Source organism: Mauremys reevesii, linkage group 10 (assembly GCF_016161935.1).
Source record: "Mauremys reevesii isolate NIE-2019 linkage group 10, ASM1616193v1, whole genome shotgun sequence".
Taxonomy (NCBI): domain Eukaryota; kingdom Metazoa; phylum Chordata; order Testudines; family Geoemydidae; genus Mauremys; species Mauremys reevesii.
The window spans coordinates 59314236-59340972 of NC_052632.1; the positions used below are offsets into that span (position 1 = coordinate 59314236).

The window sequence follows — 26737 nt, forward strand, 5'->3', positions numbered from 1 at the left end:
GGGAGCCAGAGGAGAGGAAGTGCGTGTGAGGAGCTGGGAGCAAGAGGTACAAGGAGCTGAGAGTGAGAGGGAGTGCTGCTGGAGGACTGAGGAGTACAAGTGTTATCAGACACCAGGAGGAAGGTCCTGTGGTGAGGATAAAGAAGGTGTTTGGAGGAGGCCATGGGGAAGTAGCCCAGGGAGTTGTAGCTGTCATGCAGCTGTTACAGGAGGCACTATAGACAGCTGCAATCCACAGGACCCTGGGCTGGAACCTGGAGTAGAGGGCGGGCCTGGGTTCCCCCCAAACCTCCCAACTCCTGATCAGACACAGGAGGAGTTGATCCAGACTGTGGGGAAGATCACTGAGGTGAGAAAATCTGCCAATAAGCGCAGGACCCACCAAGGTAGAGGAGGAACTTTGTCACAAGTAAAGACATAGTCATTGTGTCCATTTACCTGAGCAGTCTTGTCTTTAATTAACAGAGAGGCTGGATTTACTAATTCTCTGACTTCAGCATTAAAACTTACAGCTCACCTCCAGAATTATATACCATAGCCTTCCTATATTGTTTTCAAATGTTGCCAAATGATTTGTTGTGATTTCATTTTGCATTTAAATGAGAAGCCACCAGCACCAATTTGCAGCCACTAATTATTTAATCTTAATTGGAATATGTATTAATTTAGATGGCATTTATGTTGTAATGCTACAAGAGACAGTAAATGGCTATTGTTCATTAGCCATAAAAATACTGTGCATTTGGCTTTTATTTTTTAATCTACTTAATGTCAGTTGTGTTAGATGTAGAATACTATAGAGATGAATGGGATAAAGTTCCTTTCATTTATATAAGACTAAAATGTATCTACTAAAATGTCTCTGAAGTGATTTTTGGTACAGTAAGTTAATTAATATAGTTGGTTATGAATTAGTGTATTTAAATCTATTATATATCATTCAGCTTTCTGGAATGTGATTAACTATTAAAATGGAGATTCTAGTTTTACTTTCGCTGGCTATCCAAATTCCTTTGCTGGCCAAAACTGTCCATCATCCCAGGATTGTTTGGTGACTAATGTGAAATGACATGGTGGACTCCCTTCTGTTCATTGCGGCTATTTCTGTATATCGCAAATTACAGGGGGATGTTAACTACCCAGACATCTGTTGAAAAAGTCTTACATCAAAACACAATTTCCAGAATAAGGACAATGGACTTCAAAAAAGTAGACTTCAACAAATTTAGGGAAGAAAATCTAAGGGACGAAGTTCAGAAGAGTTGGCAGTTTCACAAGGAGACAATATTAAAGACACAACAGCAAATTATCCCGATGTGAAGGAAAGATAGGAAGAATAGTAAGAGGCCAATATGGCTCCATCAGGAGATCTTTAATGACCTGAAAATAGAAAAGGAATCCTACCAAAAGTTGAAGTATAGACAGATTGCTAAGGAATACAAAAGAATAGCACAAGCATATAGAAACAAAATCAGAAAGGCTAAAGCACAAAATGAGTTACACCTAGCAAGGGACATAAAGGCAATAAGAAGATGTTCTTTATCTACTTAAGGAGCAACAGAAAGATGAAGAAAAGTGTAGGTCCTCTACTTAATGGGAAAGGAGAGCTAATAACTAATGCCATAATGAAAGCACCATGAAATAGGTAATTAATGTGTACTTTGCTTCAGTCTTTCCTAAAATGGTTAATGGTGACCAGATGCTAAACACAAGTAAAGATATCAATAAGGAGGAAGAAATGCAAGCCAAAATAGGGAAAGATCATATTAAAGAAAATTAGGTAAATTAGATGTATTTATGTTGGCAGGGCATGATGAAATTCATCCTATGGTACTTAGGAACTAACTGAAGCAATCTTGGAATTGTTAGCAATTGTCTTTGAGAAATCCTGTAGGACAGGTGAGGTCACATAGGACTGCAAAAGCACATATAGAACCTTTCTTTAAAAAAGTAGAGCAAAGAGGACCTGGGGATTTAGGAGATTTGTAGTCAGCCTAATTTCAATACCTGGAAAGATACGGGAGCAAATTATTAACAATCAATTTGTAAGCACCTGGAGGATAATAGCTTGGATTTATCAAGAACAAATCATATTAAACCAACCTAATGTCTTTCTTTGACAAGAGTTACTTGCCTAGTGGGGAGAGGGGAAGCAATACTCATGATATATCTTGATTTTAGTAATGCTTTTGACACAGTTCTACATGACAATCTCATATGCAAAGTAAGGAAATGTAGTCTAGATTAAATTACTATAAAGTGGTTCCAAACTACTGGTTGAAAGACTGTACTCAGAGTAGTTATCAGCGGTTTGCTGTCAAACTGGAAGGGCATATATAGTAGGGTCCCGCAGTGGTGATCCTGGATCTGGTGCTATTCAATATTTTCATTATTTACTTGGATAATGTATGGCGAATATGCTTGTAAAATGTGAAGAGGATAATAAGATGGGTAGGGTTGCAAGCACTTTGGAGGATTTGATTAGAAACTAAAAATGGCTTTGACAAATTGGAAGACTGCTCTGAATTCAGCAAGACAAAATTAAATGAAGACAAGTACAAAGCACTACACATAGGGTGGAAAAATCAAATGCACAACTACAAAATGGGGAATAACTTGCTAGGTGGTAGTACTGCTAAAAAGGATCTGCAGGTTATAGTGGATCACAAATTGAATGAGTTGACAGTACGCTGCAGCTATGAAAAAGACTAGTATTCTGCAGTGTATTAACAGGAGTATTGTATGTAAGATATGAGAGGTAATGGTCCCATTCAGCTCTGCATTGGTGAGGCCTCAGCTAGAGTACTGTGTCTGATTCCGGTCCCCACACTTTAGGAAAGATGTGAATAAACTGGAGAGAGTCCAGAGGAGAACAACAAAAATGATAAAAGTTTTAGAAAACTTGACCTATGAAGGTTAAAAAAAAAGAGGACATGTTTAGTTTTGAGAAAAGAAGACTAAAGGGGGACTTGATAAATCTTTAAATATGTTAAGGGCTGTTATAAAGAGGACACTGAATGATTGTTTTCTGTGCCTACAGAAGATAGGACAAGTAGTAATGGGCTTAATTTTCAGCAAGGGAAATTTAGGTTAGATATTAGGAAAAACTTGTTAACCTTATAATTAAATTCTGATATATGCTTCTAAGGGAGGTTGTGGAATACCCATAATCTGAGGTTTTTAAGAAAAGTTTGGACAAATGCCTGTCATGAATAGTCGAGATTTACTTGGTCCTGCCACAGTCCATGGGACTGGACTTGATGATTCTCAAGGTCCCTTCCAGCCCTACTTTTCTATGATTAAACCCTAAATCTGACACTAATTTTCATCCTTTTTGGCAGTTTCAGGAGGAAGCCCAAAGACTCCATGAAGATGGAGAATTGATTAGAGTTGATTTGTCCATGTTGTGGTGGAGACATACCAGTGAAGCACTGTGGTAAGTTTGCACTATTAGTGTGCAATGTTATAGCTTTTTCCATGTTGTTGAAATTCCTCCAGGGCAAAGGGGTTGTTGAAAGGCACAAACTTATAGAGCCATATCAGTGGGGAAAGCAGCCATGATACAGGCACATAGGTAGATTCCATATCTTATTGCAGTAGAGTTGGCCTCTACACATGTTCTGTGTAAGACAGCACAAAGAATGATGAAGGGATAGTCCAGACCATGGGTCAGGCCTTGACTGATGGTGGAAGTGGTAGATTCCCTCTTCCCCAATCAATGTGTAGGTCTTCCTGCAAAGATGGTTTATTTGGACTTTGTTCAGAGTTGGGTGGCAAACATGGAGTGAATTTTATCCTCCGAGAAGTATGTTGTAGTGTATGAATACAGCAAATATCACTGGCACTAAAACTTACTTAATGTTCTAAAATATTCAAGATATCTTTTCATGGTTACTTCCTAAGGAACGCAGTGGAGGTGACCCAATAAAGTCAAACAAAAAACTACATAAATACATTTATTTATTTATTATTATTATTTGTATTGCTGCAGTGCCTAGCAGCCCCAGTTATGGATCAGGAAACATAACAAAAAGACAGTCCCTCCCCCAAAAGGCTTATGCAACATTATTTTTGTGAAGGGGGTATAATAAGGCAAGGGGCTGATCTACTCGTGGAGGCATGATGGACTCCCCAGTATGAGTTGAGGGTCCTGAGCGCTTTCCAGGAATCACTCAGCACTGGCACAAGAGAGATGATTTGGAACAGTTCACAGTGTTTAATATTTACATGAAAAAGAGCAGAATGAATATTCAGGGGTTGAAAAAGTTTCTTGCTTTCATTTAAATGTTTGAAAGCAACTCTATTTTTGAAGAATGTTGTACATTTTCTTGCTGAAGTTTCTTGTAAGCTATATGATGTCTGAAATTTCCCCTGTGATATTGGGACAAGCCAATGTTGTCAAAAATGGTTTGTTTCTTTTGAAATCAAAGAGCAAATGATCGCCCCAACATTTATACCCATGAATATCGTACTTATCTGAGTAATTCTTTTGACTTAATTGGAGTTACTCACATGAGTAAAGTTAATCATGTACATACGTGTTTATAGTCTTTGGTCCTTAGAGGAAATCATGTCTTCAACAATATAATGCTTTTGAGAGTACCTGCATGGCTCATATTTTATTTAAAAATTGACTATGTAGAGTGTGCAGATTTTCTGCTTGTAGATATAACAGTTTCATTCCTAAGTACTGAGAGAATATGAATCTATTCTTCCCACAATAGAGAAAAGAAAATAATCTCACTCGCCCTTGTGGGAGTGTTATAGGATTAAGGAGGAGTGCTACTGTGCTGTAGGATAACTGGCACCCTACTACCATAAGTTCCATATATTAGTGACTTGAGATCTTGTTAGAATAAAAATTTTGATTCACCTTCACACTTAATAGGTTGAAAGTTCACTCAGAAATGAGCTTTTCATTCAAGGCTTTTTAAATTCTTTGATTCTTCTGTCCACGAGTAGATCTTGTATTGCCAAAATGTGCTCCTCTGCACATTGAAGACAATAGCAAAACTCCCAGGGACTTCAATGGGACCAGGATTTTACCCTTGAAAGATGTGTATATTCAAGGCAAGAATTTGATTATGAAATCTAAATGTATACAACATCTTACTTCCTTTAAAAGAAAAGCAACATTCAACAGGGCAATAACTTAACATGTATTATATCTGCTATCTTATCATCTCTACTTGTAATACCATATTTTTGTAGTAAAACACCTCTAACAATGTAAAAACCTAACATTGATTTAGGCACTGTTTTGTATTTTAGACAATAGCCCCTCCGTTTTGCAAAGAGAGAGAGAAAAGGCTTACATTACTGACTGACTGACTGTTTCTCCCATTAACCTTAATAGGATTCGCAGGGCTAAAAACAGGTGTGATACTTTAGAAACTCAGTTTGAGAAAAATTGTCAGTGATGAACCTTTTTGCATTTTCACTCTATAATTGCTCCTTAACCACTAAAGCTATTATTTTGATATTTGGCACACTGCGCCTCTACTTCAAGATGTGTTAACAGATGCTATGGCAGGTTCCTAAGCATAATAGTTTTCAAGCTGTGGCCAGTCAGATGAGGAATGCCAGTGGAGAGTGCCTGACTGTTTCATTCCAGAATTACATGTAGTCAGATGGTTATGATTTTGTGTATCATTTCAGCTATCTTTAGTATAAGCTTTAGATAATTTTCTTTTTATTTAGATTATCATGTTTTGTTACCGAGACAGGAATGACCACTTTCCAAATCTTTACAAAATATCTATGTACAAATATAACCATTTTCAGCTGGAGTTTTTCCATCCTGCTGTGTCCTACAGTTCTTGATCAGGTGACAAGTTTGTGTATATTTCATGCTTCAGGATGTACTGGTGTGTATGAATTTTCTAAATTCAAGACTAAGCTGGTATACAATCTGAAAACAACAACAACAACATATTTAACTCTAAGCTTTATTTCTTGGTTTGTAAATAGTATGTTTGTCTTTTTGACATTACTAAATAAGGCAAGAGCCAATGGTCTGAGCGGTAGGTTTTGGTGAAGACAATACAATACCTTCATGCATTCCTGTGAGATGCTGAGTGCCCAAAAATTTCCACCCGAGCCCAGCTGATTTTTTATTTGTACTTTTAAGAATAAAACAATGCGATAGGGCATAAGACTTACTTCCACTCAATGCACCGGGTTCAGTAGGATCTCTCTTCATGCATATCCTTTGTTCACACTTGCACAGGAGTGAAACAACCTTGAACTCCCCGGTATGTATCACACATGCCAAATATGGTAGAATAATTTGTGGGAATATGGGATGAGGATGGTGAGGAAACTGAAATCTGATTTGTATATTAAAAATGAGTTATAAAGAACAGTTAGAATCACAGAACACGTTCCATTTGTGTTTGACCCTCTTGACCTACCATTGTAAGGCAAATGGTTTCTTTTTCAGATTTTCATTTGATGTCTGGAGGGGAAATCAGATTGTAAAATTGAGATTGGTAAAGTCCTACATGCTAATCCCTTTGAGCTGCTTAACAATAAGTTACAGTGTTACAGTGATGCCTTTGGAAATTCTTTGTATTACTTTTCCTTTTTACTATGATAATAAGACCTGAATCATAATAGAATTTATTATATTAAATAGTACAAGAGAGAGAATTTAGATTCTGCTGCAAGTGTGTGTTGTGTTCTAAACTAAAAAAGAATAAGAAGTTGAGAGTCAAGACATATATTCCTTTTCATGTTGAAGCCTTTTTGTGGAATTACTTGCCTTTTAAATATGAGTTTCACTATTGTCTGGATATCTGATCCAATAGTATTTTATGTATTGAGAACAAGATGCAAGCTTCAAATTTCAGTGTGCTTCATGAATCTGTCATGTCTAATAATAATATTTCACCCTTATACAGAGCTTTCCATTTTTCAAAGAATTGTACAAACATTAACTAATTAGGGCCCAATCCTGTAAACTCTTACTCAGCGCACTGACTATAATGGAAGTTCTCAGTAAGGGCTTGTTGAACAGATCCATGGTTGGGAAAGATTTGGGACTTCCAAACATTGGAATACCCAGTTACCCAAAGAGCATTTGTGCATGTATTTTAACTCCCTGCACATCACAAAGTGCTCTTCCTCCTTGGTTAAGTACCTGTTCTGGTCTTTCCACTATGACAGGAGACCCCCTACACCTTTACCCCCCTGTGGTGGGTTATACTGGACTGTTGTCTGGATGTGTCATAAGAAAAACCATTTTGGGAATCATGTCACACTCTGTAGGTTAGTGGCTAGAAGCGGCAGTTAGTCCATTAGCCTCATAGTCAACCAGTTGGGAGTTTTATGAAGGAAAACCCTGGTTATTGAGAATGTGCTCTGAGGAAGTCTGGCTGCCTGGAGAGGGGGATCCCATGAAATGGAGAGTCACTGTAAACCTGAGGTAATGGAATTTGAACTCTGTTTTCTTTAATCCTGAATATAAATGGAACAATCCTTCTGTTTGGCATTGAGGCAAGGTTACTTGGGAACTCTGGTTCTCTATCTCTGAAGAGAAGGAACCAGAAACACTGTTTAATTCAATCATTAAAGACCAGAACTTTGGAATTCTGTTTATTTTAAGCTCTGAAGAGACTGAATTAAGACACCACCTAGTGCTGGAAAAAGCCTTTTGTCTTTGTTGCTCTCTTCATTAGCCTCCTGCTGCTCTAAGGTTGCTGAAACATTTCTCTCTTCAGTAGCTGGGCTGCCTCCTGCTGTCTCCCCATGCTGCTGCTAAGTGGGAGCTCCGCCAGGCTCCCACACTGCCATAAGCCCTCTTCCATTCCTTTGACAGGAGGTGGGTGCTCCCAGGGGCACTTAAATCTCTTTAAATAATGATCATTTAAAAATAGAACCATTTTGTTCTATTTCCCCCCTTTTTCTTAATACTGTTATAAAGTGAAGGTCAGGGATCAAGCCATGCTCTGTGTTAGTGTGTGTATTTACCTCTGCTGGACGCTCATCAGTGTATTGTGTTTGGTTCTCATCACACTGGGCCAGGTACTTTAAAGCGGCCCTTGGTCAAAGAAGGCTGCGGCACTGTTTGTCCCCTTAGCCTCTCTGGCACATTTGCTAGGCACAGACTGTCAGACTGTTTTCCCTTCATGGAAATGGAGCTCCACAGCCCAGGTGCCCTCTCTTCTAAAGACTATCGTTGGCACCAAGATTGCCCACTAGATGAAGCACACCCTTTTCCATAACTCCAACCTTGGGAGCTCTCTGGGTTTACCATTTACATCTTCAAGGACATGTGATAGGTGTCACACATAATACACACAGGCTTTGCAAAGGTTTCTAGACACAATGATTCTATACTTTAGATTGCACATAGGATATACAGACTCAGGCAAACTCTAAAATGGCTAGTGAGAGACCTTTTCTTCTATCGCCTCCATCCCCTTTTCTCAGGTAAACCTCTGATTGGCCTCATAAGGTGATCTGTTGCTTAGTTACTTTTCTTTTGGACTTCAGACCTGAAAAAACTGGTGTGCTCTGGGCAGTAGCCATCTTTTTGTCCAAGGATGCTTCATTAGAAAGGATGATGGTCAAAGTTTAATGACTCTCCATTGTTAACTCTGGACTAAGTGCAAGAATTTCTTCTGCTACCTCCTTAATATGGAGGCAAAAGACAGCATAGAAGTAAAACAATCTCCACGTTCAGAATGGAGTTTGTAGTCTGACACACACTCCCCAGTAACAACCAGAATGCACAAGATGTACATAGATAGATTCCCCCAAATCACATAACAAGCATTAACCTTTCTATGCTTATGATCATAGGAGCTCCACATAGTGTTACCTGGAGTAATGGAATAAAATTAATGACTGATCCAGATACATACGTGATCTATCCTTTGGAAGGATTTTAAAGGAATCCCAGTAACTAAGGAAACATAGAATTTACTGTCCCATGTTGGACTAGAATTGAGATGGAATGTTAAAGCCTTCACTCTCCCCTAGTGCAGAGAATTGTCAGGCAGGTTTAATTTCGAGAAATATAGGGCCAAATTCTGGTCTCAATTACAATACTACTTTTTTTTTTCATATATTACAAATATATGACCAAATAAGAGTTGGTTCTACTGGTAGACTTTCATACAGTGGTTAAAATTAAGAAGTCAGCATTTATGTAGGGTTGCAACACTTTGATATCTGAAATACACAGACATTAAGAGATCTGTGATACCTTGGAGTAATAGTTGTCAAATACTGAATTCTTAGTGGCTTCTACAGTTTGTTGGTGATGTTACTCCATATTTAAACAATGTGATTGAAAGCAGAAGTTGGCCCAATATCATTATATCTGAGATAATCTGTTTTTAAAGATTATTGCTCTTTCAAAGAAGGTAATAGTTTTAAAATAAACTCTTTAGATATCTCTGTTCATCTAAGATCAGGTTGGTGCTGACACACAATCTCAAAGTAAAACCCTAGAAGCAAGTTTCCTCTCTTGTAAAACACTTTCAAACTGAGAATTGCTTATACATTCCATGAAAAGATACCTCTCATTCTATAATTAATGCTCATATTCAAATATCAAGGCAAACATTTGAGTTTATGTAGTTTAATTCTGTCAAATTTGAATGATTTCATTTGCATGAAAACTGTTTGCAACTTCGTGGAAAAGGCCAAGGCAATTCTTAGAATAAATGGCTTGGTAAATCAATAAAACCAAATATATGCCTGTTTATAAAAATTAAAATTGGATTTTTATAAAGATTATCAGTGACCGCTCTAGAGGACACCGCTCTGAGAATGACTGAATGAAATGTCAAGAAAATTGGCACAAATCATTTGGTGTCTTGCAATTTTTCTCTCTCTTTTTAAATTGAAGTAGGTCATATCAAGTAAGATGAAGATTTCCCATTTGCCTTTTTTCTGCTTTCCATGAACATGAAACATCTTCATATCCAGGCCTACTGTCTTAAATTGATGTGCCTTTCCTAATAAAATGGGTTTATAATTAAAAAAGAAAGGAAAGTATTTGTAAAAGATGGAAATCCCAGTAATGAAGGCTTCCTGGATTACGTGCCTACATTACACACTACCGTGTTTCTGCACCAGTAATTGTCTTTCAAATATTGCATATTTTAACCAGCTATGTCTTAAGTAAAAAAAACAAACCCTTTCTCAGTCTCTTCACTTAAATTTTTAAGTAACAAGGTTAGAAAATGTTTTGGTCTTTTAACTTAGTACAGTTAGTTAAAAAGGCAGTATTTGAAAGACAAAACTACCGGTGTCTGTACATAAGCAAAGCAATAAATAATAATAATAAACATGCAACTGAAAAGAGCTATGTAAATTATAATATGCAGGTGTTTGAGGACTCTTCCATCACTGGATTTTCTCTCTTTTTCTCCTACAGAGCTTAGCTTTTTTCTTCTTTATTATAAAAACTGATTTATTAATTAGGAAAAGATTATTAAAGGTTTGGTCTGAACAAATATTTGCTGTCACGTGATTAAGAGTTGTATTAGACTCTGGTGTTGACCTGTTAAGTTTCAGAAGTGAATCATATTTTGGAAATGCTAGATTTCCGCAGCTGAAGCTTATGTTGTAATTTTTTTTAAACACTCAGTTTAAAAGGAAAGTTTCTAATACAACACAGCCTTTTGCAATTATACTAATGATACCAAATTCATTCATAAACCACAGGAGCACTATTATTGCAACTCTGTTGTGGACATATTCACTGCAATGGCTGGATTAGAAGAGGTAAGTGATGTACTCCACCTACCCCTGTGGTTTGAGAAACTGTCAGTGCTAAATTAATTACATATAATATTCGTTGTTTGATAGGAGATTCAGTTTCTGCCATATCCATTGACTGCTTCTTGTTGCTTTCATTTCACGAAAGGAAATTTGAACATTGCTTTGGTACGGGAGCCCTATTCTCCTATGTTCATTCCATGTCAGCGCCTTTCCTTTCTGGTCAGTTTTCTCTCTCTCACGTATACTGGCCCACTGACCATCCTACAGAACAGCCCTAACCAAATGTTCATAACTTTTGGGTTTGTACACACTGAATTTGGGAAAAATCCTTTTGCTTCAAGCTATTAACTCCTTGCTCACTGAGTTCTGAAGAAAGCTGTTACAGGAATGCTCTATACAACAGAGATGTCTGTATATATTTAAATAGAACAGGAGTACTTGTGGCACCTTAAAGACTAACAAATTACGGATACAGACTAACACGGCTGCTACTCTGAAACCTATATTTAAATAGTTAATAATCAGGTGCTGGTAGATGGCACTCAGGAATACATGGCATTGCTCCTGTGGTTTGTAGGACTTATAAAACTGCCCATTGTTAGCTGTAAATTATGGTTTTCTGCAGCTCTTTGTATTAGCTCTGAACATGAACTTGCCTTCAACATGCATCACACCACCCTATGTACAGTACAGTTCAACTTTCCAAGCGATCCTATAATGATATTCACCCTTGTTGGAAAACACCAAGTCAAAACAGGATCCAGCAGGGCTATCTTCTCCTGAAATTCTCCTTACGCAGCCATAGAAACTCTTTGTTTTATTTTTTTTGAGAGTCCTTGCAGTCCTCATGTATTGGGAGGGATCCCAGTGAACATTTTTAACTAAGCCTTCTGGAGCACTTGTCTCTGGTCTCTGTGGCAACAGCTCCTGCCATCTCTCACTCTTACAACAGTCACTCTGGAAACATTCTGCTGAGAGCTACTCTCTTCCCTTTAAAATTTTATTTAGGCAAACTGAGAGAACTAAGGAGAATTCTGCAGCTAATTAGTGTACCTCCTGTACTGGTTTACAGCTGTCTTGAAAGAATAGGACAATTGCCAAAAAACAGCCTCATAAATCACGGATAAAACAAAACCAGTAAATCATCTTCAGTACTAATTTTACTTAAGGCACAGAGAGTGTTTTTTTTTTTAAGCTAATTGTCAGAACAGAACTGGAGAACATTTGTAGTGCCACAAGCCCTCTACCATCATGTCTTTTGTTACCTGAAATTTAGTAATATACTGTATTAGAAATGCTCTTTTATGAGAGTTGCTGCATGATTCCCAAACACCTGTTTGTATCAGAAGATTGTGGCATTCTGTTTCAGAACCATCTTAGTGTTTCAGAGATGAAAAGGAAATGTGCTATGTGTAAAAATGCCTTGATTTATCAGAGGCAAGGCATGTTGTTCACAGAGATAAAGGGTTCTGTTTACAAGGTATCAGTATCCCTAGAAGAAAGGAATTTCCAATAATTGAATAAGGTGTTCTGAACGTATAGATTAGACTAGAAGCCCAACAGTAAACATGATGAACTTCAAAAGAACAGCTTCTTATCTCACTGGGGACCTTCATTAACGAGTCACCAGATAGGCAATTACTGTACAGCTCTTGTAATGACCAGGATCAGACACAAGCAATCAGCACAGTAGGCAGCAAGAAACCAAGCAGAAAAAACCTGTGAAAATATGCCATTAAATCTTAATTATTCTTCAAAAGAAAACAAGCACAACTAGGGGGCAAATAACTGTAAGGAATATACAAAACTATATCAGAACCTGCTGGCTCAGGGCAATGATATTTAGTTATTAGCAGCATCAACGTTTATTTAAAGCTAAGCACTATGTTCACAGACCATTCAGAGGTGTATTTTTTTTATGTTGGTTAAAAGCTTCAATGAGAGCTAGTCTTGTCTCCACAGGGTTATTTTTTTGTTAGAATTAAGAGCCTATCTTATTATTATTAGCATTACAGTAGCCTTCAGAGGCCCCAGTGGAGACTGGGGTCTTATTGTACAAACAAATAGTGAAAGGGAGTCATTTCCACAGAGTTTACAATCTGAATAGGCAAAACAGACAAAGGATGGGAGGAGAAATCGAAGCACAGAAAGGAGAGGTGAATTGTCCAGGTCACACAGCAAAATCAGGAATAGAACCCAGGGCTTCCCTGAGTCTGAATTCAGTGCCGTATTCACTTAGGTAGGCTCCCTCTGAAGTATCTTTATCAAGTATACTCTGTCTTTTGTCTGAGATAGGAGGTTTTTGCCAATGGCCAATCTTGAAACCTTGCATCATCTAAGTAATCATTCTATCCATGAATAGTCCTGTTTAACTCATTGTGACTATTTGAAAGATTAAATATTGCTCATGTGAATAAGAGTTCCAGAATCAGGAGCACCATTCCTTATAAGACGTGATCTTGAACTTCCAGCATTTACACTTTTTAAGAGTATTTTAAAAAACAACCCAAAGCTTATTTCTCATTAGTGATATTTTTGTGTATGACTTCAGCCATTCAAAGGTTTGTTTGAATTGATTCAAAATTATCATGGGTTTGACAATATGCATATGGTACTGAAAGAATGGTGGTGACTGTGTTGTTACTCCATCTTTAAAGCTTGACACGTTCTTTGACGCAGCCTTCAAAACATCTTCTAACTGGAAGCAGCTGCAGCTGAACCTTGGCTGGACAGTGAGCCTAGGAATACAATGGATTGGTTTCATCTAAAACAATAATATCTTTGTATTAAACAGATCCTTTTGTTTTGTTTTTGTTTAAAAGAATGTTTATTTTAAGAGAACTCATTGGCTTATTTGGGATGACTTAATGGCTTATTTGGAGGTTATAAATTGAAGAACCATGTGATATGTTAGTGGATTTATTACATGGATAGCATCGCCTCCTGTTGGGGCAGGGGGTGATTACAGAAATTGTGGTAGGTTAGTTATTTACTTAGTTTATTTATGTATTTATTTATAGCCATTTCTATGAGACTCCTCACACAGTATCTGAGTGTTTTAAAAATTTGTTACATGCCATATAGGCATGAATATGGGGAATTACCCAAAGGAAATAGTAGAGCATTTTGCATCCAAAGCTCCCAAATGTGACGGCTGAAATTGGTGATGCATCAATGCTTTTGATTTTAGTTTTGACTGTCACAATGATATTCCCTAAGCAAGTATTCTTTTAGTTTTCTTGGGAAATCAAAAAAAGATAACAGGAATAATTAATCTGTTGAGTTTCTTAGCTGCGGTGATCTATAAAACATTTTAAAATTTGTCTAGCCCAATATTTCATCATCTTTTTAGATTCTAAATTGCACTATTAAACTAGTGTGTTGTTGACAGCTGAGTATCAGAGATACAACAGTTTGAAGTTGTCAGCCCAGCCAAGGGTGTAGTATGCCTTTGCATTAGCTCTCAAGAAGAAAGTGTTTCAGTATTCTCTGCATGCAAATAGCTGCTGTCAATAGCAAATGAGGGGAATATATATAGACTTCAGCGGTTGAGCTTATTTGTCACATTAGAATACTTTATACAAACAAATAAAATCAAAGTTCAACCCACTGCAGTGCACTTTAAAATATCTATGTTAGACATGAACCTTACTTGTTTCTAGATAATTCTGATCTGCATCATATATTGGAGCAGACTGAGATGTGTTCTCAGTCGAGATTATTTTGTACAAAACCAAATTAGGACAAAAAATCATCCCTGAGACACTTCAGAGTTTAGGCCAGTAACACCTTTTGCTGATCAATCATTGACTGTTTTTTTAAAAAAATCATTATTATTTGGGCTAAGTATTTGTGAAAGCCTCATTTGGAATCTTGAAAATCAAGTTTTCTACGTTTGAACTGGCTTCTTGGATCATAAACTCTTATGAATTGATATCCTGATTATGTAAGATCCATCACTTTTTTCCCAGTGTGCTACAAAAATAATATTTGCAGCCATTATATCTCTAAACTTTCCTGAGGTAGCACAGTCTCAAATTCTTACATGATCTTGCATAGAATTACTCATATATTTAAAATTAGCATATCTATAACTCTCTATCAGATCAGAACCTTAGTGACTGATTTTTCACAAGCAGACTTCTTCTATGTGTGTATAGTAAATGGATAAATTGCACTGACACCCTGAGTATCATTAGATGAACAGCAAACCTACTCTATTGGTTAACCTGAAACACAAATTTCTAACTTAACTATACTGTATTAAGTAAAAACTGACCAACAGCTATTGCTATATTCTTGTTTTCCTTTTGCTCACGTAGTATTTTCTTTCAAATTCTCCAAGTAATGACACATGAGCCTGACTTTTATTAATCAAAACAAATAAATGGGTAGTCAGCCATGTCTCTAGAACAGTAAATAATATTCTCATACTGTGCATGGGAATACAAAACAATGAGGTTAAGTAACTTGCCCAAGATCACACAGTCAGTGAGTTTCAGAGCTGGGATTAGAATTCAGGAACTCAGGGCTCCAACTTTCATGTTCAGTTCACTATCAGTGCTGCTCAGTTCACAAACAATGCTTTCTCTTTCTTTTTAACCATGTCATGTGGCTTTAATTAGAGCCTGTATATCCTCTTTGGTGGTAATAATATCAACAGCTACTGTTCTATGATTCCTATCTGTACAGGCTTATCGCATACTTCCTATGTCAGAAAGCAGGGGAGTTGGACTTGAGTTCATGACCTGAGCTGAGAGTGACCTTTATGGTGAGACACTGTAGTTATCTCTTGCTCTTCATTTCTGCTGCTTCATATTTGTCCTTTGCTTTCACACTCAACCTTTCCTATTTTTCTTGACATCTTTGACATCAATCGGGCTGGCAGGTCAATGTGAGCAGTAGTCTTTCCCTCTGGATGTGTAAAACATGGCACCTATGTAATATACTTGGACACCAGTGACCTAGAATGAAACTAAGTTGACTAACAAATGCAGGTCTTTGGTATTGCATTAAAACGCTAGCCTGGAAAAGAGACTCTGATGTCCTAATCTTTATTATACTGAACGTAAGTTTTAAATTGGTCAAATATTTGTATTTGTAATATTGTGAACTTTAACTTTTTAATCTTGCCTTTGGCACATTTGTCTGAAGTTCCCCTCCGGAACATGTTCCCCTGGATTATCTGTCAGTGGCTGAGTTCTGACAAGTTTCAGATCGCACTATAGGGAGTTTATTTTTTGTTTAGTCAAGTTTCTGACAGAACATTTTTCTGTGTGGCACTTTTGTGCTAGATGCTGTGTAAGGCAAATAAAATATTTTGCTGCAGTAAAGTGAATACGTGTATAAACTTTTTGAAGGTGAATAACTGGAATTATAAGAGAAATCTGAGGAAAGAAGAGATGTGGTAAATATCTGCATATCTAACTTTTTGTTTCAGTTGAAACATGGCATAACTTTAAATACCCAAACAGAGTTGAGGTTTTTTCAGTATGCAGGAGGGAACATTGTAGAACAGAGTCAGTGAATCTTCAGGTAGATAGCTGCTATAAGCCAAGACTTTCAAAAAATGAAAACTAGTGATTTTTGGGTACCCAACTTCAGACCTCTTAATGGGGCCTGATATCTCAATGGTGGGTCCCCAGTACTTTCTGAAAATCAGATTCCTTTCAGGTGTCTCTAGTAAGCTCCCCCACCCCCCAAAAGTTGAGGTGCCAAACTCTTGAGTCAATTTGAAAATCTTGGCCAGAAGTTCTAAGCTTGATTCCAGAAAATGAAAACAGGCACTATTCCTGGCAGCAACTGCATGGTAAGTGCTTCCTTCATCTTGCCTTTAGGATGGCCACTAAGGTGTTCTAGGTGTGCGAATGCTGAAAATGTTTATCTGACACAAAGGGAGATTTTGAATATTTTGAATATACTGGCTGTGTCATTCATATGGACTGATATTTCTGATAATATTGACGTATATATTTGAAGGTCAGCAATGATGCAAACTTTCTCCACAAACAGGAAAAGTTCTGTCACGATGCAATGAGATGTGTGTTTAATTCCCTTTTATGTTAATGTAGTTAATACGTATGAACATATGCCATAGCACAGTATTTCCACTGTGGTATCTTACTGTTCTGGCACTTGATTAATTTGCTTTATGGATCCTAAAGAACAATCATAATATATATTATCATATATATTTTAAAACATCAGTTCAGGGAAAATGTCGATGATTTATTTCTTTTCTTAGACTCCATGTGGCTTTCCATTATCAGGGTTACAGGGCTAGCTACACCTTTGACCCCTCTGGTCTCTGAGTGTACCCGCCCCAGTACTAGTCTTTGTGTTCTTACCTTTTTCTGGGGTGGATTCCTGTGATTCTCCCACTCTAAAATTGGGTCTTGGGCTATAGCACCCTATGTACCAATCATATTTATCCAGCAGGCGCAAATTGGTTTGACCCTTGCAAGCCTTCCCTTTGTGAGCAGTGATCAAACAGCTTTCTTAGAACACATTTGTTTAATCTTCACAGTTGGAACTGTAAAAAAAATGATATGCATACAGACTGCCTATCCTATGTAAGGTCCTCCATCATTCTGGATTGTTAAGAGGGCTTAAATGCTTCAAACTCCCAAATGGATGGGTGGGTGTTTGTATACGTCTGCTCCTGGGAAACAGCTCCCTGTCAACTGCCCCCATCTTTAGACAGAGAGAAAAGTTTTAACTGTTATTGTCCTTTTGATCTCTTTGTTCCCAGCCTTTGCAAAACTGTGTGCAACTTTTGGCTAGAGCTAAGGGGAAACATCTTTGTACCTAATAGCTTTGATACTGTTTCTTAATCTCCTGTACTATTTACCAGGATGTGTTTTATCTGCTTGAATTATTTTACCTCCCTACTTCTTTCCTAACTCAGCCAATCCACGCATATAGTGAACTAACCCCATATAGTCATACAGTAAATGTTCCCATAACCCAAGTATTAATACACTATTAATAGCACATTAATACAGTATTAATAAATTAATACGGCTCAGCCCCATGTCCTTCATGTCCATATTCTTCCTGGAAAACAGATCAGTGACAAGTAAAGGAAAAAGCAAATGCAATCTATCCACAGGTATTTGAATTTAGTGTTGAAGATGCTGCACGTCCTATAACAAAAGAAGAAAACATTTCATGATACCTGTAAAGGTCTGGGCCTCACCCTGCAGCACCTCCTGCTGGCTGTCTGGGAATTGGCTCGCTTTCCAGCTCCGGAGCGCCCTTGGCAGGCTGGTGGTATTGCTACTCGCTGGCTCCCGTGTCCCTCCTGGACCCCGGTGCCCCTTTTAGGTTGAGGTGCTGCCCTCTGGCAGTACCCCCCCCCCAGTTTCAGGGTCTCCCCACCCAGGGGAACCCCCAAGCCTCTATCCCTACCTTGCCTCAGTCATGGGCTACTGGCAGTCACCATCTAGCCCCCACTCACTGGGGCAGACTGCAGTATCAGCCTACTCATCACCGGCTGCCTTTGCCTACCCTTGGGCTGCCCTCTGCAAACCCCAGTACCTGTTGGCCTTCTGCTAGGCTGCAGCCTGGGGCTTTCCAGGCCGGAGCCTCCCCAGCTCCTCTGCCTTTTCCCCAGTCCTGCTCCACTCAAGTACTCTGCTCAGGTCCCTGCAGCCAAGTCCATCTCCCTCTCAAAGCTAGAGAGAGTCTGGCCAACTGCCCTCTTATAAGGGCCAGCTGAGCCCTGATTGCACTGGCTACAGCTGTGGCTGCTTTCCTCATCAGCCCAGTTTTTCTCTGCCACAGCCCTCTCCCGGGCTGCTTTAAGCCCTTCCAGGCAGGAGCGGGGTGACCTGATTGCTAGCAATAGTTATCTTAAGGCAAAAAGAAGCATTTCAACGCCACTGATAATGAAGAAGTATGTCTTATTGCTAGTTTTCTTCTTGAAGTATCAGTCATAAATATCTTTCATCAGCCAGGCCAGTTCTCTCTAGATTTTGGTTAACTCCACTGGCATTAAGCATTTTTTTTTAGCAGAAATAACTGTCAGTTTCCCTATGTGCCTTCATTTTTATGCAAACTTTGCAGAGGATCAGGAATGTAATAATGTAATAATGCCCTTCAATGAAAGGTATTCTGGTCTATCCAGGTTTAGTCAAACAGTCTATGGTGAGGTCAATGCACTGTATGTAAAATGTAAAAGAATGTCAATGCATTGACTATGGAGGAGATGAAGTGCCTGAGAAATGTCTATAAAAACAAATAAATAAAGGTCGTCTTCAATGAAATGAATCTTTTCACATTTGACTTTGTTGTCCTCTCCAGAGACAGGTATTTTTTCCCCTCTCGTGAAGAACAAATGTTACCTTTCTGTCCATTTAATCCTGGAAACAAATTTCTCAGAAATACTCATGCTGCCTCCACCTAACGTACCCCAGCATAAGACACAGACATTAAGCTGGCACCATGATATATACCTATCTTCTCTGAAATCACTTGGTGTTGGTAATGATGTCCATTGTTTTCTGAAGAATTAATCAAGGATTTGGTGTACTCTAGCTGGAATTGCATTTTAATATCTTAGCTGTCAATCTACAAGTATGTATTTTTCACAGCATACATGCAGCATTATATATGACAGAGTAACTGATAACAGAACAGCTTTAATGTCTGGAGGAGATGAGACTTGCTTTCATCAAGATAAAAAACGACATGTTTCAGTACTTTTATGACAAGTAGCAGAAGAGCTACACTAAGGGTACGTCTATACTATCCGCCGGATCGGTGGGTAGTAATTGATCTATCAGGGATCGATTCATCGCGTCTCATCTAGATGCGATAAATCAATCCGTGAATCGATGCCCGTACTCCATCTCTGCAGGAGGAGTAAGCAGTGTCGACGTGGAAGCCGCAGCAGTCAACTCGCCACTGTGAGGATGGCCAGGTAAGTCGAACTAAGATACTTCGACTTCTGCTACGCGAATAGTGTAGCTGAAGTTGCGTATCTTAGATCGATTACCCCTCCTCCCCCCAGTATAGACCAGCCCAAAGATTTGTTTTATGGCCTTTACTTACTGAGAGGTGTATCTTTTTTTTTTAACCATAGACACATTTGCTTGCTGATTGCTGGATACTTGCCATTTGACCCAATCACTGTTTAGTATTTTAAAAAAAAAAAAAAAGCACAAAAGACATATTTTTTCTTTTGTTGGATATGCTACTGCCAAGTGGACTGGTCAATAGTGGGTATTTACATGAGTATGCTGTTTTACAATAGAAATGATACAAAAGGGAAATACATTTTCATTAGAAATGTAATGATCCCACTGGTAGTGGCCCACAACTTTTAGCATAAGACAGAAATTGGAGTGATTATGTTCAGATATTTTGGCCTCAGTTCAGTTCCTTTGAAAGTCCATGGAATGGGATATCTTTTAATTCTTACTTTGAAATCTACGGATGAAAAGTGTTACAAAAGAATTAAGTATGATTACCGTTGACACGTCTCCTGTTTATAAAATACTGGTTTTGGTAATGCAATTCTTCTTTCTGTGTCCAATTGCATAGTGCTATCTGTGCCTGATTTATCCATTCTTGCATCTCAGTCTGGATTTAATCCAGAGACTAAATTGTTAGAGGTAGAAAGTAGTTACCATTGATAGTCTATGTGTAATTGCCTTTGAGGTCTTAAACTAATGCCTAAGGACTAGATGTGTACACCAGAAAAGAATAAAAATACCATGGTAATTGGCACTAACTGATATCTTTATTAGTGGTCTCAGCAGAGAGGTTAAGGACTGAATGGACATGGAGACTGGACAACTTTACCCTTTCACCAAAAGAAGCAATGAGATGCAAATTCTTTGGGTAGCATGAAGAAGTTTACAGTGCCCTGCTCATGCTGTCTTTTTCCGGGGGTTGAAGGAGGGAGGGACTTGGAGGAATTAAAAGTCTATTTTCTGTGCTTTCAATCTGGCTCCCTTTGCAATTATTAAGTTTGCTTAAAGAAATGGCAAGGGCTGGGGGAGAGGCAGAGGAGGAGAGATCAAATATTGAAATAACCAAGCAGATACTGCTAAAACTATTACATTTGATCCAACATCTAACACTATACTAGAAAGCTCTGACTTCCATTTAGTACCTAGCTGTAATGGCAAGGATGGAAGAATCTCCTAAAAGGCTTTCCTACTGCTGTCCAGACAAATCAAGAATGAGTGTGTGTGCACTAGAGTTACAGTACATGCATGCATACCCCAATTTGAGAGTTACCGAATCTAGGAGGGACAAGTTAAATGAGTTTCCATATTCACTCAATCCTTGCCCTTTCTCCAGTCAGACTATAATTCAAGGTTTCCATAGTGGCAATGGTTTTCATTAATAAAAATAGATGCTCTGCATTCCTGTAGCTCCTTTCAGGGGATCTTGACAAACCTCTAGCACTTTATCCTCAGCACACTTCTATGAGATGGGTAAGTATTTTTATTTTTATTTTCCCAATAAGGAAACTGGCACAGAAAAGTTAAAGCCAAGATTTTTTTAAAGCAACTAGTGATTTTTGTGTGCCTAACTTGAGACAACTTATTGAGCACTAGCCCTTCGCAAATCAGGCCTCTTAAAAGGTGACTTAAGTCAGGCACCTAGAAATTGAGGCATGGAAAACCACTAGTTGCTGTTCAAATCTTGGCTTATGTGTACTGTACATGGTCCCACAGGAAGTCTGTGGCAACACCAGAAATAAAACCCAGATATTCTGATTCACAGTCTTCATTGGCAAAACCATTCATTCCCCTGAGCATCGTTCAAAAATATTATTTAGTTTTCCATAAAACACACTATCAAATCCCCAAGACAAAGAAACTGAAAAGCCATAATAAAACATCTATTTACATTGGTAACTATTTCTTAAAGATAATGGGAGTACTATATATTAATTCTTTTGTGTAGTGGTGGGAGATCAGACCATTCTGGGATGAATGTTTATATCATTGCTGATCTTCAACATTATATATTAGCCTTTTGTGATGTGAACACTAGAAACTAGTCCGCTTGAGAGCATGAATTAGTTTTGCTAAGAATAGTCATCAGATGGTAACTACTTTCACCAAAATCATCACTAGAATTCCAGACCCATAGTACTAGACAAAGGCAGACAGAACAACATTTTAAAAGGGGTAAATACAGAATTTTGAACATGGGTTTCAAGAGCACATTACCTGCATTGAATAGTGAATAATAGATTCGTTCAGTCTGCCATAAGGCCATGACATAATTGTAATCTGTGTGGTGTTGATTTGGTAGCCCTCTGAAATGTTCTTCTTTGCTTCCTCATTTGTATTGAGGAAGAACCCTTTTGAATAACAATATGCTAATTTCTTTCTGTTTAAGTAGGTATGAGTAGTTAACAGAGAAAGCAGCCTAAATATAATAGCCTCTTATGATACTTCACACCCGTTAAAATACACTGGAATCCAACAGATCAATAGTTAAATACCATTAAAAACAGTTTTAAGAAAAAAAACCATAATTGACTTTGCCATATGTCTCATTTTCATACTACACTATCTACAGAGTGAAACACAATCACCGTTCATAGAGAAGCTAATTATCCACTGTCAGTTAAGCCCTCAATAATTGATCTGTTCACAGCTGGTAATAACTCCCAAACCCCATTGCAAATTGCATTCAAATAAATGTTTATCCACTGGAGAATTATTGGAATAGAGCTTTATAGGTTCAGTAAACCCTACTATTAGCAACAGTTGTCTTCTCCAAGTTCTCTATGGTTTTCCTTCAGTCTCCTCTCCCGCCCTCCCCCCAAATTTATGATTTTACTTTTTGTAGAGATTAGAGCTTTGCAAAATGTCTGCAACCAAACCTGAAATAATGGGGAAACTTAGATTTGGGTCTTTCTATGAACAGGAAGTGAACCTTTGGAGTAAATCTATACTGTGTTTTGATCAAATTTGAGACCATGTTGTGGTTTTGTCTTCAATATGTGGGGCAAGTTGCCTTTCAGCATGTTTTGGTGTGAAAGTTGGCAATGTGGACTGAATTTCATTTTGAGTTTGTTCAAACCTGAAACAAAAAGCAAAGCTTTTGTATGTGAAGAACTGACACAACTGCAAACCAAATAAAACAGTGGCACAAACTCCAGGATCTTAAACTGCTCAGTTTCCAGGCAGACCTAGTGCATGTATATCTTCCTAATCAAACTCTTTTAGATGTTTATACAGCAATCCCTCATGATTTCTCCAGATTATAATGTGTGTTATTTCAAATTTAAATGAACTCATTTCACAAATTCCAGTTATATTTTTTAGTCTGCTTCAAATGCCGGTAGCATATGTTGTTTTTGAATAGCAAATGGATGTGTTATTTTGTCAAGTACTTTCAAAGTTAACATATGATATACGCAGGCTTGAAGAGGTCAGTACTCATTTCCCACCTTCATTTCACTACCACAAAAGACAGTGTGTGTAGGTACTAGCAGTGGCTATTCTTGAAGATAATGAATTATGTACATAAAAGTGTTCCTATGAAAATACCTTAGGAAGAGGGGAAAATCATGTTAGCTTGAAGGCCTAAAGTTATGTGATGATTAAATATGTGGGAAAGGTAAAAGATGAGTGTAAATGCTTACATTTTTATGAGTGAGACAAGAAGGGTGAGGAAATATCTTTTATTGGACCAACTTCTGCTGGTTAAAGAGACAGACTCTTGAGCTTACACAGAGCTCTTCAAGTCACATTTTTAATCTACGAGTGTATATGTGAATTTAGCAATTATTGGCTCTCAGTGTCAGGCAACTACTAGTAGTACTTACCCCAGGGTGCCATTAATTTTCATCTTACGTACAAGTAACATTTCTAGTCAGTGTTGTGTTTATGGGAGGCAGTGTGTCTGGTGGACTGGTGTCATGGAATAGAGAACTGGGTTCTAATCCTGGCTCAGACAACGATTTGTGTTACTGTGAGGAAGTCACTCAGGGCCAGTCAGTCAGTGGAAAGATTGCCAATTATTTTAAAAAGAGCAGAATCAGACCTCTGTGCCTCTGTATCCTCATCTCTAAAATGTGTGTTTATAAATCCCAAGAGTGCACTGAAGTTGAGTTAATTAATGTTTGCAAAATGCGTGCATAGCCTGGGATTGAAAATATAACTACAGTTCTATCTGTCTAGTACCTCCCTCACAGTAGTATCTTTACAACAGAGAAAAATAAATGCTGCCAGTGACTGCTTCCCTTCTGTTAAGCATGCAGATTTTTCACAGCTTTCTGCTCAGTGGCATTCACTGTTGTATAACTGCAAGGCAGAATCAATAGACGATTGCTATATCCTTTTCTTTGAATTGTTACCATCTCCACTGTGGATGGATCTGATTTTTTTTTCCATTTTTTCCTTTCTGCCTTAGTTTAACAAAAGACATTACTTAATAATGGAGCAGTCTTTAGTTTGCTTCCTCTTTCTCTCTCATAGCACAAGCACATGCATCCATCTATCAGCATTGTAATGTTCTTTCGAGGTGTGAGAAGCTATTTAGTAGATCTCTCCTGTAACTACCCAACCATATTATGAACTCCAGGGTTGAGGGTGCTTTCATTTGTTAGAATAAAGGACAGACTGTCAAGTAGACAAATAATCTCTCTTTAAACAAAACACTAGGAAAACCATACAAGATGGTGATCTAAGCAGTCCCGTGAAGAGATGTATCTTTTATAAGAACTCTCTTGCCAGGAAGATTGGAAAGAGATTTGTTTTCTTCATCAAACTGTACATGCTATGCAGTCTTTTCTGTGTGTTTTTCTATAGGCAGGTTTAAAACTAAATATGTGATAATGTCACAGGATAGCTGGTCCCTCTGGATAGACAAAGGGCAGCTTCCCTGGACCAAAGCAGCTGAGCCCAGTCCAGCCAATTAAAGAGGGCTGGGCTACACCTGAGCAGGCAACTGGGAGATTGACAGAGACAGGCTGTGCCCTGGGGAGGAAAGGCCCACCACACTACAGTGGTGCCAGCTGCTGTAGGGTGGGTCCCTGAAGCAAGGGGCCAGCGACTCAGGGAAGCATTCAGGGCTGCTGTTCCAGGAAGGGATCCGAGCTGACTGAAACTGAGGTGCTGGGAGGAGCACCAGAGACCCATGGGAAGGGTGGCTTTGAAGCCTGGGGTCAAGGAATGAGTAAAAGGACTGTTTGCTAACTTCGGTTAGAGAAAATAAACTGTCTTGCAAAAGACAGGTCATGGACAGGGCTGTCCAGAAGAAAACGCTTTCTCTACTTGGGAAAAGAAAAATGACCCTACATTTCTTTTTAATTTTGAATATTGTATATTTTTCAATGCTTTGGAGGCACTTGGATATACCAATGATAAGTCCTAAATAGATAGAACTAAGATTTTTATAGTACATACCTTGTCATAGTTCCATTTTTAAACAGCTGTTTGTCTTCTTGAGCTCTTGTAAGTTTATCTAAATTATTCTGATCTTTTTGGTTTTCCTGTAGTGCTCATTACCTAAGTTCAGATCACTTACCAAAAGAGATGGTCTGATTTAACCAAGAGAATATTTGAAATATGCAGCCTTTGGGTTCTTGTTATGGTTTGGCCAATTATGTCTTTAGTGAGCAAAATCTACTAACCATGGAAGGAACAGGACACCTCTTAAGAGTCCCTGAAAGCTGCAAGGATGCACAAAAGAACTGGTGCAGAGTGGAATGACTATTTCATCGTAGTCTAGCCAACTTGATGTTGCTTGTCAGAATACTGACAGTCACCAAAGAGAAATTATATCAAGTAGGCCAAGTGTTGAGTACTACAGTTAGAGGGTCCTGGCCAACGTTCTTCAAACTAATGACTAACATTAGGCTTCGAAATTCACTTTGCCACCCAAATAAAAGTGGCCTTTGTAGGAGCTGAGGTAGCTCAGCATTTCTAAAACTCAAGCTACTTCTATATAGGTGATTAAATGTGAGTTTAGGAGCCTAATTTTAAGCACTTCATGTAGAAAATGTTGACTATTTTTACCAGCATAGTACAGTTTTACAGCTGAAAGTAGATGGATATGTAGTTAGACATTCGGCATAAAAACATTATTTAAAATAGCTGAAGCGTATTAAATGTATTACATAAAACATTAAAGTCAGATTACATCTCAGAAACTAAGTATAAGAGCCTTTTATAATTATTAGATCTCAGCAAATCTGACTGGCAAAAAGAGAGCTTTGCCAATGTGTTTCACATTTTTCATATTGAACGTTTATTAGATATACAAATTTGAGGTCCTTTAAACTCCAACTCTGACACACAATTTCACATCCCTCTTTCATTTGGACTTTTAGGTTTGAATGAACAATGTCAGCTGAGAGCTTAAAGCTTTGCCTGATGGTGGGAAGAAAGAAACTCATGGTAAAACCACAAGATTGCTCATGATCCTCTCTCAAAATCATAAATTTGTCCCTGACACCCCAAAAATGGCTGCATTTTCCTTGAAACTTGGTTTGCATTTGCTCAAATCTCAGCTCAGCTTTGGTGAACCTGGCTCAAATTTTGGGACTGTAATGAAACTTGAAATCTGGCAAGTTTTGACTGCTTTCACATTTGATTATTAAAGTATATGTGAGCAAATAATGCGACAATTACATCCACTCTGTTTATTGTAAATGTTGAAAAGTATAGGCATTCTAAAAACAAACAAATTCATGCATGATTTGCTGATGTGTACATCAATGGGTTTCTTATTTTTCCCATATTTACAGTGTTATATGATAAAATATTTTCTTCATATTTTCAGTTTGTGTTTGTGTGGCTGTTTTTGTTTGGGGAGATAGCTGTATCTTCTGTGTCTGAGTGGCTGCAAGATTTATCATGTGTCTTCAATCCGTTGACCCCTGTAACACTACAGGTACTTAGTGTCACTGTATAACATTTTATGCAATAAATCTTCAAAGAGGAAGGAAATGTCAAATTAGAATAAAGACTTGTAGTACTGTACCATACTTGGAGAAAATAAAATATTATTATTTGGTTTA

General features: G+C 38.0%; 1 long non-coding RNA gene across 1 annotated transcript; it reads left to right on the top strand.

The window, feature by feature from the left end:
- LOC120373674 lies at positions 1-26737 on the top strand. The gene is made up of 3 exons (XR_005585642.1): positions 1-46; positions 3342-3436; positions 26048-26737. It is a non-coding gene; the product is annotated as an uncharacterized LOC120373674 (long non-coding RNA).